Source organism: Humulus lupulus, chromosome 2 (genome assembly GCF_963169125.1).
Source record: "Humulus lupulus chromosome 2, drHumLupu1.1, whole genome shotgun sequence".
In the NCBI taxonomy this organism is placed as follows: Eukaryota; Viridiplantae; Streptophyta; class Magnoliopsida; order Rosales; family Cannabaceae; genus Humulus; species Humulus lupulus.
Window position 1 is genome coordinate 276072349 of NC_084794.1, and position 18751 is coordinate 276091099.

Below are 18751 nucleotides of genomic sequence, written 5' to 3' on the forward strand. Positions count from 1 at the left end.
AATTTTGAATCAAAATCATAAATCAAGCAAATATTGATCAGTTATTTACTAGCATTAAGCAAACATTATATAGATTAGAATAAATAAGAAGAATCAATAGAACATCATAATAACATTAAATAGAAATCCAAGTGACTACATTAAACCTAGATAACAAAATTAGTTCATGGAAAAGAATAGAAAAAGAAGCTAAGAGAAGAAAGAGAGGAAATAGAGAGAGGTCAAGAAGAAAGAGAGAGAGAGAGAGAGATCTAAAATAGTCTAAAGCATTCTTTTTATAGTGATAAGGTTGTGAAAAAGAGTTTTCTAGATGTTTCCATTTGTTACTTGATAGTGCTCCAAAATATCTTTATTTGAATTTCAAATCTTGTAACTCTAGCTTGCGTAATCTTGTAGGTCAAATATCACCACATAACGTCCGAATTTAACTTTTCCTGTGAAACAAGCTTTCGTAGGTCTTTGAATAAGCTTTCCAAAGCCACCAAGAACACGTAAATTGGATAAGTGAACTAGGAAATATGGTCAAAATATCGAAATTGTCTCAGATTCAAAATATCTCATATTTTTCCAACAATTTAAGTTTGAATTCTCCTTTACTTCTCCAATCAATTCAAATAAATATCTTTTTATTGTTTTTCTCTTGATTAAAGATAATATTTCAAATAAACTTTTAAATATTTCTCAAATATCCATTTAACAAATGACAACCTGAAAAACACAACAACCGCATATAAAAAAAACTAAAAATATAAAATATTAATAATAAAACTAAGACTAAGACTAAAAATTATTAAAAATCTATCCTATCATACATATATATATTTTTTAAAATAGTAAAATATTTATAGCTCAATAAACAGTAGTTTTCTACATATGGAGAAACATTATTCATTTATGTAAAAAAAATGTATAATAGCTCCATTTTATCTCACCTCCCATTGGAAGATTACTTTAACTATTTTTTCTGTAAATTTTAAAAATATAGGTTGTAATGCCCCAAAATCCCTAATGCAGTTTAATGGCTGGATTAGTAGGCCGGGAGGGCCATAATTATTTTATTATGTCATTAAATGATTATATGGATGTTTATGTGAATTATATTATAATATGATGTTAAATGCATGCATGTGGGTCCACATTTGATTATAAGGGCATTTTGGTAATTTGGCCCGTTGAGGGCATATTTGTATATTTTGGTGCATGCTTGTGATTAGTTGTTGAGGCCACATTATAATGTGGATTTGTTCAAGCTATTTGGCATGAGACGATCTTTGATTATAAACTATCGGTTTGGTCATAACAAGTTTAAGCTCGGGGCTCGCGATGAGTCTCGGGGTGTTTTAGTGATTAGAGTGTTATCGGGAATTAAAGGGTAACGAGATATGAATTATTGGTATTTGAGCATATTGAGAATAACGGGAATTGGAGGGTGTTAATTATGATTAACGAAATAGGTGGGAAAGGACGGTTTTACCCTTGGGAGTCTTTAGAAACCTTTAAATGACCTAGGGGCAAAATAGTCATTTCACCCCTAAGATATATATCAACTTTGTAGATTGTAGAAGCTTACCAAAACAGAGCCAAGTTTCCTTCCTCACGTTCATCATCTTCCTCTTGTTTCCTTTGGAGTTTTTTATCCCAATTTGAAGAACTAAGCTAAGGAATCAAAGTTTTGAGCTTAGGACTTTAGTTCAACCATTGAAGAGGACTTAAATCCAGCTTGAGGTAAGAATCTATCCATAAAACCTTAGTTATGCTATGTTTTTCTTATGGTTTTCAGTTGTGAAATCTAAGGTGTTAAGTTGAGAATTAATGGAAGTTTTTGGAGGAAGTTCACTTGGGTTTTGATGCTTGTATGGTGGGTAAGTTGTGGTAGTAGTTGGGGGCTTTGCTTGGTGATGTTGGGGGAGTTTTAATGAGGTTTTGGATTGATTTCGAAGGGAGGAAAACAAGGTTTTTGACTGAGTTTCAGGTGGGGCCGCGGCTCTGTTCTAGAGTGCCGCACCCCAAGCTTGAGAAAATGGGAGGAAGTGGCTGAAGGGCCGAAGTGCAGCGGCATGGCCAGGGAGAGCCGCGGCCCATGCTGGGAGCTGAAGGGAGACCACCTCTGGTTGAGGAGCGGGCCGGCGACATGGACAGGGAGGGCCACGACCCTTAGTGGCATTTTGGCCAGAAATAGGTTTTTGGCTTGGGGATTCAAGCCTTAGGCCTCGGGATCAATCCTACTACCCGGTTTAGTAGGATTCAATGTCTCAGAGGCTAGGTTTTGGTTTGGGAACCTTTGTTATTCATTTTATTGATGGAATCCCATATTTAGTTATGACCAGGTGACCGTCAAGAAACCAAAAGGTTGATCCTTCTCAAGGGTTGTTCTTATATTAATTCTCACTCGAACTAGAGGTAAGAAAACTACACCCTATATGTGACATGCGGGGTTATTATAGAGGCATGTTGGTTGTTAAATGTGGGCATTGATTGCATATTAAATGCTTAGCAAATCTTGCTTACTTGTGTATGGCACTGACTATTCAGAATCGACACTGATCGCGTATTACTAACCTGAGAGTCAGAAACGGCATAAGCGTCATGAACGCAGAGCCAATAAAAGATTAGGTCTAATCGATATCAGCGTTGAATGACTCTAGGAGCATTAATGCTGGACCGACCCTAAGGTTGATGAAAATTATAAGCGATTGACTAGTCTAAGACTAGTTACTCAGAGCCAGAGCCAAAGGCCTAGGTGACTGCTTGTCACGTGGCTAGGGAGCGGAATCCCATGGTTGTGACTTTATGGTCATGCGGTAGGTTATGTTGGTGACCAGTTCATCAAACACCTATCTTGATAAGCTAGTGAAAGGATCGCTTATTTTTAAAGCCCAAGTGACCCTATCGTCATATGGCTAATGGGAACGGAACCCACTTTAGTGGCTTTTCCAACTGTCACACCTTTATTTTTGGACTGAAAGTCATGAATGATTATTATGATCATTGTTGATATTATATTCATGCAGTTTTGTGTTTTCTTGCTGGGTTTTGGCTCATGAGTGCTATGTGGTGCAGGTAAAGGGAAAGAAAAGCTCACCGAGCCTTGACTGGAGATCTTAGGTGGTGATGTGTACATATGCGGCCGCTTGACCACCACGGCCAAGGAGTTCTCAGAGGAACTAGGGGGTTTACCCTATTTTTGCTGCTTAGGTCGGCGGGTTGTAAATTTAAACTGTAATGACCATTTTGAGTTGTAAATAACTTGTAAATGTTTTGATGGGCCCATGAACAATTTTATGTTTTAAATAAAATATATCATTCCCTTTTGATTGGTTTTCCACCTTAACCTGTTAATAACACCTTTAAGCACGTTTTTAACCAAATAACTCGAGTAGCGAGTTAAATTCACGGTTCAAAGTTCACCGTAACAGTCTTGGAGTAACCAGGGTGTTACAACTTGGTATCAGAGTGTGCCAAGGTTTAAAGTTCCTGTAGACTGGCTAGGCATGTACACTCCCTACTAAAGACAAGCTCGATTTGGTAACTATTTATGTAGTTATATATTTAACTGCTTAAATATAGTATAAATGCTTTACCTATATACATGAGACACCATGTTAAACATGTGCCCTGAATACTGCATCTTCAGCAACCGTGTGCTAATAGTACTGAAATTGATGGAACATACTTATTAGTATTGTCGATTGTGAACTATTATCTGATACATGCTAAGTGTTAAATGTTATAATCATGTATTTATTTGCATATTTTTATAACTGTGGAATATGATAGCTATTTGCTTGTTCTTGGACCGTAAGGCGGCAAGAGGTTTAGTTATCACTACCTGACTCGCCGTATTGACTATTGTTTCAGCAAGGTATAAGTTGATAAGAACGAATCCAGGACAGACAGATACATCAGCTGGCCAGAGTGATCAAGGCCAGAATAATAATAATCAGGGTCAAGAGAATGACCAGGGATAGATTCCACAGCCAGCTCCTACAAACTGGCAACAGTTGTTTAACGATCTGCAGGCTACAGTGTTGAGACAGGGAGAAGAACTCCGCCTCCTGAGACAGCAACAGGTTCCTACAGTGGCCAGTGTATCTGAGGCACCTCCTGTATCGGTGCCAGCAGCTGAGCAGCTGCCAGAGATTGGTAATAAATGGGAGCCTCTCTATGAAAGGTTCAAAAAGCAGCAACCTCCAGTTTTTGAAGGCAGTGCAGATCCTGCTAAAGCTGAGCAGTAGATGAGCATGATTATCACCATCTTGGATTTCATGAGGGTGACTGATAATGAAAGGGTGGCCTATGCCACTTATATGTTTCGGGAGGATGCCTGAGTTTGGTGGGAAGTTGTAACCCAGACCAGAAACGTTAATGCCCTGAGTTGGGAAGAGTTTCAGACTCTGTTCAATGAAAAATATTATAATGATGCTATCAGGGCGGCAAAGGCTGAGGAGTTCATCAGGTTACTTCAGGGAGGTTTGTCAATGACTGAGTATGCCCTGAAGTTTGATCGTTTGGCAAAGTTTTCCATAGAACTAGTGCCCACTGATGGGACCAGGAGGGAGAGATTTCTCCAGGAGCTACAGCCTAGATTAGCCCGTGATATTCGTATTATCACTGTGGCTGGGGTTACTACCTATGCACAGGTGGTCGAGAAGGCACTCACAACTGAGAGTGCAGAGAATAAGATCTGGCGAGATAGTGTAACCAGAAAGGAGTTCAGGAGGACAGGTCCTCCATTTGTGGGTTTTGGTAGGGGTAGAGGCCCCAGTGAGTAGAAAAGGAAGGTTCCTGACACCTTCCCAGTTCCAAGTCCTGATAGGCGACCCCGTGGTATTTCAATGGGTTGTCTAGGTGGTAATGAGGCCTGGAAATCTTATCCTGGATGCCCTAGATGCAAGAGGCGTCATTTGGGAGAATGTAGGGCAAGGGCCTGCTTCTCATGTGGGGCAGTGGGTCATCTTAATAAAGACTGCCCTAAGGCAAGAAGAGAAGAACCCAAGAAAGCGGACAGCTCGGCCCCAGCTCGAGTGTTCGCATTGATACAAGCAGAAGCTGAGGCTTCTCCCTCAGTAGTTACAGGTCATCTTCTAAGTGCTGGAACCCCTTACAAGAGTAATGATATGTGCACTCAAAATATACACCTAAACATTACACACAGTGATGTGGCAGTTTGGCCTAGCCAATCACATTTATTAAAACTGGGACCCACTGTTTTAAAAAGCAGTGACACGTCACTGTGTGTAATGTTTGGGTGCACATATCATTACTCCCCCTTATAATGGTGTGATTGATTATGGTGCTACACATTCTTTTGTTGCTAGTAGAATTATTGATAAACTGTGTAGACCCTGTGATTTTTATGCTGTGAGGTTTGGAACTTTGTTACCCACTGGGGAATTAGTGGTATCCAGGAGATGGGTCAGATCTTTGCCAGTGACAGTGGAGGGCAGAGAGTTATCAGTAGATTTGATAGAGTTAGCTATGACTGACTTCGACATGATATTGGGTATGGATTGGTTGGTGAAGTATGGGGCAACCATTGATTGTAGAAGGAAGATGGTCACCTTTGAGCCTGAAGGTGAGGATCCTTATGTGTTTGTTGGTACTGTGCATGGACCTCGCATACCTATGATTTCTGTTTTGAGGGCTAGAGATCTATTGCAAGGAGGTTGCATTAGATTCTTAGCCAGTGTGGTTGACACCACTCAGGTCGTGCCAGTGAGACCAGAAGAGACCAGATTAGTTTGTGAATTCCTGGATGTGTTTCCAGAAGATTTGCCAAGGTTGCCACCACACAGAGAGATTGAGTTCGTGATAGAATTGGCACCAGGGACGAAGCCAGTGTCTAGAACACCTTACATAATGGCCCTAGCCGAGTTGAAAGAATTGAAAGTACAGCTGCAAGAACTGTTGGATTTGGGTTTTATCAAACCTAGTTTCTCACCTTGGGGTGCGCCAGTTCTGTTTGTGAAGAAGAAGGATGGTTCTCTGAGGATGTGTATTGATTATAAAGTACTGAATAAGCTAACAATCAAGAATAAGTATCATTTGCCAAGGATAGATGATTTTTTTAATCAGCTGCAAGGTAAGAAAGTATTCTCAAAGATTGACCTTCGTTCTGGTTATCATCAGTTGAGGGTCAAGGAGGGAGATATACCGAAGACTACTTTTCGTACTAGGTATGGGTATTATGAGTTCTTAGTTATGTCATTTGGATTGATTAATGCCCCTGCTGCTTTTATGGATCTGATGAACAGAGTGTTCAAGGATTATCTGGATCAGTTTGTGATCATCTTCATCGATGATATCTTGGTGTATTCTTAGTCTGAGCTAGAGCATGAGAAGCATCTGAGGTTGGTTCTACAGAGACTGAGGGAACATAGATTGTTTGCAAAATTCAAGAAATGTGAATTCTAGTTATCTCAAGCATCCTTTCTTGGACACATTGTCAGTAAGGAGGGGATTAATGTAGATCCAGGGAAGATTGAAGCAGTTAGAGATTGGGCAAGGCCAAAGAATGCTTCTGAGGTTAGAAGTTTCCTTGGATTGGCAGGTTATTATAGGGGTTTCGTGGAAGGGTTCTCAAAGATTGGTACTTCGTTGATTGAGCTGACACGCAAGAGCCAGAAATTTGTGTGGTCAGATAAATGTGAGAACAACTTCCAGGAACTGAAGCAGAGATTGATTACAGCTCCAATTCTGAGTCTTCCAACAGATCATGAGAAGTTTGTGATTTACTGTGATGCTTCTCATCAAGGTTTGGGCTGTGTTCTGATGCAATCAGAGAAGGTCATTGCTTATTCTTCACGTCAGTTAAAGGAGTATGAAAAGAGATATCCCACTCATGATTTCGAGTTGGCGGCTATGGTCTTTGCTTTAAAAATATGGAGGTATTATCTTTATGGGGAGAAGTGTGAGATCTATACAGACCACAAGAGCCTGAAAAACTTCTTCACGCAGAAGGACTTGAATATGAGACAAAGGCGTTGGCTGGAGTTAGTGAAAGATTATGATTGTGAGATTTTGTATCATCCAGGAAAAGCCAACGTGGTAGCTGATGCTTTCTTACGGAAGGGTCCGGGGCAGATTTATGGTGCGAGGCTGATAGCCAGAGAGTTAGTTGATGATATGACCAGAGCTGGTATAGAGTTACTGTGGGCCAGTTGGCCATATTACGCTATAGTCTACACTGTTGGAGAGAATCAAGGAGGGTCAGTTGAGTGATCCACAGCTGATCAAGATCAGAGAGGATGTGTTGGCTGGAGCATCCAGAGATTATACAGTGTCTGATTTAGGCTTGCTACGATATAAGGGGCGGATATGTGTTCCGTTAGACACTGCTATGAGGCGAGAGATTCTGGATGAATCTCATAATACACCTTACTCTTTGCATCCAAACACCACAAAGATGTATCAGGATGTGAGATCGTTGTATTGGTGGCCTGGGATGAAGAGGGATGTAGTGGAATATGTGGCTAAGTGCTTGACATGTCAGCAGGTCAAGGCTGAGCATCAGAGGCCAGTAAGGTTATTGCAGCCTCTGGATATCCCAGAGTGGAAGTGGGAAGACATCACGATGGATTTCGTGGTGGGATTACCCAGAAAAGTTGGTCAACATGACTCTATTTGGGTGATAGTGGATCGCTATACCAAATCAGCTCACTTCTTGCCAGCGAGGACTGCATATACAGTTGATCAGTATGTAAATCTCTATGTGAGAGAGATTGTGCGCCTTTATGGAGAACCGAGGTCGATCATGTAGATCGTGACCCTACTTTTACTTCCAAGTTCTGGGGGAGTTTACAGAAGGCCACGAGAACACAGTTGAAGTTCAGTACTGCTTATCATCCTCAGACAGATGGGCAATCTGAGAGGACGATCCAGATATTGGAAGACATGTTGCGAGTAAGTATCTACCTTTGATAGAGTTTTCCTACAACAACAGTTATCAGTCTACCATTAGAGTTGCACCTTATGAGATGTTGTATGGTAGGGAGTGCATATCTCCCATTCATTGGGATGAGACAGGTGAAAGGAGATACTTGGGTCCTGAGGCAGTTCAGAGGACCAGTGAGGCCATTGAGAAGATTAGAGCTCGGATGCTCGCTTCTCAGAGTAGACAGAAGAGCTATGCAGATCCCAAGTGTAGGAACGTGGAGTTCCAAGTGGGAGACAATGTCTTCCTTGGAGTCTCGCCATGGAAAGAGGTGAGAGGGTTTGGGAAGAAGGGCAAGCTGAGCCCTATATTTGTAGGTCCATTTGAGATCCTGGAGAGGATTGGGCAAGTGGCTTACAGGTTGGCCTTACCTCCGGCATTGTCAGCCGTGCATAACGTGTTTCACGTTTCAACTCTTCGAAGGTATGTATCTGATGTGAACCATATTTTGAGCTATGAAGATCTGGAGCTTGAGGCAGATCTCTCTTTTGAGGAGCAGCCAGTCTAGATACTTGACAGAAATGACAATGTCCTTAGGAATAAGACGATACCTTTGGTTAATGTATTGTGGAGGAACAGCAAGGTCGAGGAAGCGACCTGGGAGCTGGAGTCAGATATGCAGAGTCAGTATCCCGAGCTGTTCAGGTAAATTTCCAGGACAAAATTTCTGTTAGGAAGGGATAGTTGTAATGCCCCAAAACCCCTAATGCGGTTTAATGGCTGGATTAGTAGGCCGGGAGGGCCATAATTACTTTATTATGCCATTAAATTATTATATGCATGTGTTATGTGAATTATATTATAATATGATGTTAAATGCATGCATGTGGGTCCACATTTGATTATAAGAGCATTTTGGTAATTTGGCCCGTTGAGGGCATATTTGTATATTTTGGTGCATGCTTGTGATTAATTTTTGAGGCCACATTATAATTTGGATTTGTTCAAGCTATTCGGCATGAGACAATCTTTGATTATAAACTATCGGTTTGGTCATAACAGGTTTAAGCTCGGGGCTCAGGATGAGTCTCGGGGTGTTTTGGTGATTAGAGTGTTACCGGGAATTAAAGGGTAACGAGATATGAATTATTGGTATTTGAGAATATTGAGAATAGCGGGAATTGGAGGGTGTTAATTATGATTAACGAAATAGGTGGGAAATGACAGTTTTACCCTTGGGAGTCTTTAGAAACCTTTAAATGACCTAGGGGAAAAATAGTCATTTCACCCCTAAGATATATATCAGCTTTGTCGATTGTAGAAGCTTACCAAAATAGAGCCAAGTTTCCTTCCTCACATTCATCATCTTCCTCTTGTTTCCTTTGGAGTTTTTGATCCCAATTTGAAGAACTAAGCTAAGGAATCAAAGTTTGGAGCTTAGGACTTTAGTTCAACCATTGAAGAGGACTTAAATCCAGCTTGAGGTAAGAATCTATCCATAAAACCTTAGTTATGATCAGTTTTTCTTATGGTTTTCAATTGTGAAATCTAAGGTATTAAGTTGAGAATTAATGGAAGTTTTTGGAGGAAGTTCACTTGGGTTTTGATGCTTGTATGGTGGGTAAGTTGTGGTAGCAATTGGGGGGCTTTGCTTGGTGATGTTGGGGGGAGTTTTAATGAGGTTTTGGATTGAGTTCGAAGGGAGGAAAACAAGGGTTTTTACTGAGTTTCAGGTGGGGTCGCGACTCTGTTCTAGAGCGCCACGACCCAAGCTTGAGAAAATGGGAGGAAGTGGCTGAAGGGCCGAAAGGCCGCGGCATGGCCAGGGACGGCCACGGCCCGTGCTGGGAGCTGAAGGGAGGCCGCCTCTGGTTGAGGGGCGGGCCGGCGACATGGCCAGGGAGGGCCACGACCCTTAGTGGCATTTTGGCCAAAAATAGGTTTTTGGCTTGGGGATTCAAGCCTTAGGCCTCGGGATCAATCCTACTACCCGGTTTAGTAGGATTCAATGTCTCGGAGGCTAGGTTTTGGTTCGGGAACCTTTGTTATTCATTTTATTGATGGAATCCCATATTTAGTTATGACCAGGTGACCGTCAAGAAACCAAAAGGTTGATCCTTCTCAAGGGTTGTTCTTATACTAATTCTCACTCGAACTAGAGGTAAGAAAACTACACCCTATATGTGACATGCGGGGTTATTATAGAGGCATGTTGGTTGTTAAATGTGGGCATCGATTGCATATTAAATGCTTAGCAAATTTTGCTTACTTGTGTATGGCACTGACTATTCAGAATCGACACTGATCACGTATTACTAACCTGAGAGTCAGAAACGGCATAAGCGTCATGAACGCAGAGCCGATAAAAGATTAGGTCTAATCGATATCAGCGTTGAATGACTCTAGGAGCATTAATGCTGGACCGACCCTAAGGTTGATGAAAATTATAAGCGTTTGACTAGTCTAAGACTAGTTACTCAGAGCCAAGGCCAAAGGCCTAGGTGACTGCTTGTCACGTGGCTAGGGAGCGGAATCCCATGGTTGTGACTCTATGGTCATGCGGTAGGTTATGTTGGTGACCAGTTCATCAAACACCTATCTTGATAAGCTAGTGAAAGGATCGCTTATTTTTAAAGCACAAGTGACTCTATCGTCACATGGCTAATGGGAACGGAACCCACTTTAATGACTTTTCCAATTGTTGCACCTTTATTTTTGGACTGAAAGTCCTTAATGATTATTATGATCATTGTTGATATTATATTCATGTAGTTTTGTGTTTTCTAGCTGGGTTTTGGCTCATGAGTGTTATGTGGTGCAGGTAAAGGGAAAGAAAATCTCACCTAGCATTGAGTGGAGAGCTTAGGTGGTGATGTGTACATATGTGGCCGCTTGACCTCCACGGCCAAGAAGTTCTCAGAGGAATTAGGCGGTTTATTCTATTTTTGCCACTTAGGTCGGCGGGTTGTAAATTTAAACTATAATGACCATTTTGAGTTGTAAATAACTCATAAATGTTTTAATAGGCTCATGAACAGTTTTACGTTTTAAATAAAATATATCATTCTATTTTGATTGGTTTTCCACATTAACCTGTTAATAATACCTAGAATAATGTTTTTAACTAAAGAACTCGAGTAGCGAGTTAAATTCACAGTTCACCGTAACGGTCTTGGGGTAACCAGGGCGTTACATAGGTATTTTACCTCACCTATTGAAAGTGATCTCGGTTGTACTATCTTAGTACTATACTATATTTGTATTAGGTGTTGTAAATAATTTTTTTTATATATAATAAAATTTTATCAAATAATATATATTTTTTAACAAAATCAAATAAATAAATTTCAAAATAATTATTATACTAATATTTTAATACTAAAAATTTATTATTTAAATATTTACAAATATATATATCATTAAAATTATATATTTTTAAAAAATATAATATATATATGTGATTTATAAATAAAAAGACCAAAAAGAAAAAAAAGGTCTCGACTATTACAACCATCTAATTAATGGGTTAAAGTAAGTAGTCTTAATAGTAGGTGGTGGGACTGTTTAGACTTGCTCAGTCTAATTAGTTTGTCCCACCTAACAATGTTATCTTGATGTCAATTATATAAATGCTTTATAAATGATAAATCTAACATTAATGCTAAATCAAAATAAATAATAGTGTTGGCATCGAGATATTATTATATTATTAAATAAAAAAACCAAAACAAAAAAAATTACTTTCATTTTTCAATTTATTAATTTTTTTAATTTAATAGGATCAAGCCTAAATGTTTTCTTTTAAACCATTTTTTTAGTCTATTTAAATAACGAAAAATGGGTAGATAAGACATAAGAAGAATTAAAGTTTAGAACTTACACGATGTTGTCCAATTTTTTATCTACTCAACTGCCTGTACAGTAGAGTTTATTGACTTGACTTTTTTATTTTCGAATTTTAATGTCATAACAAAAATTAGGTGTAAATGGTCTAAATCTAATCTTAAAATATTAAGTGTTGTGAATTGATATTTGACCATCCAACATCACCTCTTTATGGTGTTGGACATCAATAATATTCTTAGTAATTTTCTTTCGTGTTAGATTTTGACTAATCATATTTATTAGTAATATTAAATGTGTGAAAATAGCAAAAGACCACCTCTATGCACCATCCATACAAATAATACCTCGTTAATTCTACTTGTATATTTGTGTAATAAATTTTTTCAGGAAAAATACTAGTTTGGCTTCTGTATTTTTTCGAATATACGATCGACCCTTATGTTTTGTTAAATGACAATTCAGACCACGTGTTTTATAAAATGAGTCAAAATAGTACCTTATGCCCAATTTTAGTCAAAAAAATTCCAATATAATATTTCATTCTCAGCTCCTCGACCACTTTCTCCACTTCTCTAAACTCATCGCATCACTAACGATCCAAGAATTGATCTTATAATTGAAAATATTTGGACCAAAATCAGGTCTAGGGTACTATTTTGATCAATTTTATAAAACATAGGGTCTGAATTGTTATTTAACAAAACACAGGAGCCGATCACGTATTCAAAAAAAATTCAGAGGCCAAAATGGTATTTTCCCATATAACTATTCTTGAATTATAATTTCAAATAACAATTTGTTCAAAAAGTTGTAATTAAAACATATTATACATTTTTTTCCACTTTATTATATGATGATTGACATATTAAAAATAAATATAATATAAAGTAAAATCTCTTTATAGTAATAATGTTGGGACTAATATATTTTATTACTATAAAAATGTTATAACTTAATAGAATTATATCTATAAAATATTAGTTTTATACATATTTAAATATAAATTAAATAAAAATTGATAAAATATGTTAAATCCAATGTAAAACATTGATAAATGAAAAATGACATAAAAATTTAACTTAATTTACATATCTATATAATATTAGAAATATACAATAATTAATTTTATCATGAATTTTTAATATGTAAAAGATAGCATATGTATAAATATATTTAATATTAAGATAATTATTAGTATGTAGATGTATATATTTTAGAATCGGACCAAAAGTATTACAATTTATTATAATATAAAGATTATTCTTATTTATCATTCATCCTAAATTGAGATTATAACTTTTTATTATTATATAAAAGTTATTCAAATATTAGATAATATTTTATGGAGGTTTTACTCTAGCTATCTCAGTTTTTAATTTGAAATAAATAAATGCAAAAGCTAGCCCAAAATTAAAAAAAAAAAAAAAGTGAAAATCCAAATTTGGCACACACATCGAAATGTGAAATATAAACTAAAATCCAAGGTATCATCCACTTATCACAAACTCCGTTTCCCGCGGAAATAATATCCTACGCCACGCTCTAGATTTTGCTTATATATTTACCAATCATATAACGCTAACTCATGTTCGGGGGCTTCTTTGTGTTGACTGACCAATGCATATGAAGATTAGATATCCACGTGGACGTGGCATTGATAATCCCGATGTATATTAACTAATATTATCCTTTAAATGAAAGTAGATAAGTCCTCCTACAATCACTTGCAACAAAAGTGCGTGCAATACACGCTCACTTTTTTTTTTTGCTAAAATGCCAAAAATTAAATATCACCCCTTAAATGTAGGGAACAAATAAAATAAAACTATAGAATAGAAATAATAATTAAATATTATATTAATTAATGTGAATGCTAGTATATTCACATCGAAAAATATTTTCAAACACGGAAGATTATATAATATCTCTATTATGTATGTAAGGCTTTGAGATTATTTAGTTTGGCTTATCATTTTATTTTATTTTTTTTTAAATATGACTTTTATATTATCATTGTTAAAAAATATAATTATATTTTTACTAATTTGCATAAGAAAATTTATTAAAGAAAAAAAAACATAAGAAACACAATTACTAGCTAACTAAATATAGAAGTGTTTTTACTTAGCTTTTGTTTCTGGTGTTTTTTTGTCTCTTTGTTCTGTTCTGGCCGTGTATTTGGCCTTTTCTTTCAAAAAAAAAAAAAAAATGGAAGTTAAATTTAAAATCAAAACGCATAAGTCAAACAGTGGTACTATTGTAAAATTAGCATTCCACACTTCTCTCTCTCTCAAACCCCAGCCACACAAATCTTTTCTCTTTGTGTGTACATTTCTGGGAGTAATTGTTACATTTACGTTCTGATCTGTGTGTATATTTATAGATTTTTTATGTTAACTGGTTATCTATGTTACTAAAATCATAATTACTTATTCATTTTTTTTTAATAAAGTGTTCTTCCTCTTTTTCCTTCAAATTTGATGTTTTCTTTTCATATTTAATATGGGTAACCCATCACCCCTCTTATAGTAGAAGATTACTTCTCTCATGTAAACTGATTACCCCTCTTAGTATATGTTATTTAATCTAGTTTTATAATTTTTTTTTATATAACTGCAAAGATCAATTAAGTAACTGGTTATCTTACTTAGGATTTGAAAAAAAATGTACAATCTAAAAAAAAAGAAAACAAATGTTTACAATAAATCAAAAATAATAATAAACACAATTCATATTTAAAAAAAAAATTGCAAAACAATCAAAGAAAAATTTAATATAAAAAACAAATAAGCTAAAAAATAATAATTAAATTAAAAACATATCCTTCAAAATTAATAAACTTGATTAAGAGTACAATTATGACATAAACCAATTTTTATAAAAAAAATATAGGAAAATAAACTTATAAAAATGAAAATTCTTAAAAAAAAAAACTCATACTTTTTCACTCTATTATTTAAAATTCATATAAAATCTAATTTTCTCTTTTTCTTTTTTTGACAAAGATTATTATCCACTTTTAGGAGTTTAGAAAAGACATGAGTTTATAAAAAAAGAAAATTAAAAAGGGATGTTCTACGTTTTTTTTTAATTTGCAAATATTAATTTAAAATTTTATAATTGGAAAATGATATAAATTTTTGTGTTTTTAGATATTTAATTGATTGGTTGTTACGAAATAGAAAATACGAAGAAAATAATATATAGCGTTTTCAATTTGTAAGGTTTTAACATTGTATTTTTTTAGATTTAAGTTTCTAACATTTCTAGAAATAAACATTCTCATTTTTATTTATTTATAAAGTTATGCCCAAATTTTAAACAAATCAAAATAATAAAATATTCTAGTTATAAATAGGTAGTATAGTTCACTATAGTATGTTATATTATAAAATAACATGATATTAGATTAAATAATAAAGAGATTTGTCTGGCAAAATGAGTTTGTCATATTTTGTAACATATTTTTTTGGAATCACAAATCTTACAAATCATCATTAACTATTTGTAACATTTAAAATATCATCTATTAATCTGTAAAATAAGAGTTACACATTTTAAAATTGAATTTTATGAGTTATTATATTAAATAGCTGTTAGAGAATTAATTTTGACTGTTATTAGGTGTGTAAAAGTTACAAAATAAAAAAAAATTGAATTGAGACGTTTTTGTGGTAAAATACAAAATAGAGAGGTTACAAAGCGCCCCATGCTGCTACTTAGAATGATTCAGGTTGCAGGTTAGGGCACTGACAACTAAATTTCATTTTGCATTTTCAACAATTTGAACATGTGGAACACTTCTAGTAACTCCCAAATATTTTTTTTTAATTTCACAAACACCCAATTAATCATTGGTAACCGTTAAGAGTGTTTGTGGAGTTTGAAATTCAAATGGTGAACCAGAATTCTATAAATAGAGATTATTTTTCTCACTTGCATGTATGTGAAAAACTTATATTCCATAGATTAGAACACTTACGATGATATGCTTATTTTTAAAACATTAAGTTGAGTATGAGAAAATGCTTGATAAATCTTTAGAAGCATTTCTAGAGAATATTCTTAAAATGTTCTTATAACAGAAGAAATAATTTTTAGGACAAAAATTTTGAACATTGTTAAACCTTGAGATCTCTATCTTCTACTTCCTATCTTTATGATTAATTACACAAATTATGTAATCCCTTCTTATCTTTTTCCTTTTTTTATATAATATTATTAGTTAATATTATATATATTTTGTATTAATTTTAATTGTAATCATCTTGTTATATATTTCTAACATGAGGTTTAAAAAATTAATATTATCATCTATATGGTGTTGATGTATCGAAGAAAACAGAGGTTGGATATTTTTGTAGTGTAGAAAATATTTTTGTCTGAATATTTGTGAAATATTGGAGAAAAATCATAATTTCGAATTAGTTTAGTTATAAAATTCACAAATATTAGCAATATATCGAATTTTTTTATTATGTCGGTGGGATATTTTATTAAATTAATAATAACTTTTGAAAAAAAAGCAAAAATGGAATAAATAAATATTTATGTATGATATGTGAATTTTGTAAGAAAATATATATTTAATGTTATATATATGATTTCTAAATAAGTGTGAATGCATATTTCTATAATTATTATGAACATGTTATAATATATAAATAGTGTTTGAAATAATTGTTATTAGATTTATAATTTTTTGTTAGGACCAACTATTTCAATTCACATATTTATTTTAAATTTTTATTAAAGGGTTTTATATTTTTACATAAATATTTATATATGAGTTCATTTGAGGGAAATATGGGTATTTATGCATAGTGTAGGTTGGTATATCAAAAAAAAAAAATCATTATCTACCAAAATTCTAAAATAATCTACTATTTGCATGGTTTCCAAAAACACTATTTTCATATTTTTAGCATCCATTTCTCTTCTCTCTCTCAAGTTACCATTTGATTATTTCGAGAATCATGACAGCCACCACAAAACCATCATCACCATCAAATTTATTTGAAAAAACGTCCCAAACTTTGGCATCCTCCTCCATTTTTTCTTCTCTCTTTCGTCTTCTCTTTCAAAGTATCAATGGAAACTAAAATAAAATGCCCCAAGATAGTTTTTGATGATATAAAACTTAAACTCACTAAAAGTTCAATTAAGACACTAATTTATGCATTTCGAATAGATATGTGCATGCTTTTTTGAGTATTTTTACAATTTTTAGATATGAAATGTAAAAATTTGTAGAAAACTCGATATACCTTGATACACCTCGATGAGTCCTTAAAAATCATGATTTTTATGAAAAAAAATCATTTGCCTCGACACACATCGATGCCACATCGACATGCATCGACACACCTAGATGCAACTCGATGCAATTCATAGAAAGTGCATAACTTTCTACTCAGGTGTCTGTTTGAAGTGATTTGTTTTTTGAATTTTGGTATTTTTTCTGTGATCTACACGTTTGAGATGTGTACACATTTGGGAAGTTGAAAGCTTGAAAACATACCAAACTTTAAAAAATATAGGGGTATTGTTTTGAACTTTGGGATGTTTTCAAGCTTTCAACTTCCCAAATGTGTGTGCACATATCTTAGATGTGTAGATCTAAAAAAAATACCAAAATTAAAAAAAAATCACTTCAAACAGACATCCGAGTGAAATGCTATGCACTTTCTATTAATTGCATCAAGTTGCATCGAGGTGTGTCGAGGCAAATAGTTTTTTTTCATAAAAATCGTGATTTTTAAGGGCCCATTGAGCCGAGCATTGAGTCACATCAAGGTATATCATAATAAATCATGATTTTCATGAGAAAAAACCATCTGCCTCGATATCACCTCGACTTGCCTTGATACACCTCGATGCAATTTATAGAAAGTGCATAATCTTTCACTTGGGTGTCCGTTTGAGGTGATTTTTTTTAATTTTGGTATTTTTTTTGTGATCTACACATCTAAGATGTGTACACACACATTTGGAAAGTTAAAAGCTTGAAAACACCCCAAAGTTCAAAACAATACCCCTATATTTTCAAATTTGGGTTTGTTTTCAAGCTTTCAACTTCCCAAATGTATGTGTACACATCTCATATGTGTAGATCACAAAAAAATATCAAAATAAAAAAATCACCTCAAACGGACACCCGAGTGAAAAGTTATGCACTTTTTTATGGATTGCATCGAGTTGCATCGATGTGTGTCGAGGTGGCATCGAGGTGTTGAGGCATATGGTTTTTTTTTTTCTATTTTTAAGGGCCCATCGAGTTGGGCATCGAGGTACATCGAGGAGTATCGAGGTATATTGAGTTTTCTGCAAATTTTTACGTTTCAGATATAAAAAATTGTGAAAAAAAATTACAAAAAACAACAACAAAATCATGGATAGATCTATTCGAAAATGCATAAATTAGTAGGGGTGCACAATAAACCCGCTAATCCACCCCACCCGCCCAACCCATCAAAACCCGCCTGCTTTGAATCTGCCCATTAAAAATCCCACCGAAAATTGGGTTGGGTTGAACCCAACCCACCACAAGATGAGTTGGGTATGGGTCGTAATGATATAAGGAGGGTCCAACCCGCACTCCCTACTTTATTCTTTTTCGTATATACATTTATAGTAATAGTCTAAATCTAAAAATACAACCCATAAATAGTTAATTACAAATTATAAAGTTTTTGACCCTTTTAATATGTTTGATGGAGATATTGGATTTTGAAATGTGAATCGTTGCATTCTTTATATTATATATATATATATATTTATGGTAGTCCAAATATTTAACATTTTTTGATGAAAGATTTCGTTGCATGAGATTAATGATGGTAACTTAGGAATTGTATATAAAAACTTATTTATGAAAAATAGGTGAAAAAAGAAATAGTGTTACCTGTATTGATGATTTAATATTAGTGAAATTTTTCATAACAAAACTCAAATTGTTGAAATTATTAATGTGTGTATTCATGAGTTTAATACCATTTATAATTTTTTTTAATTTAGATAATTATTATAATT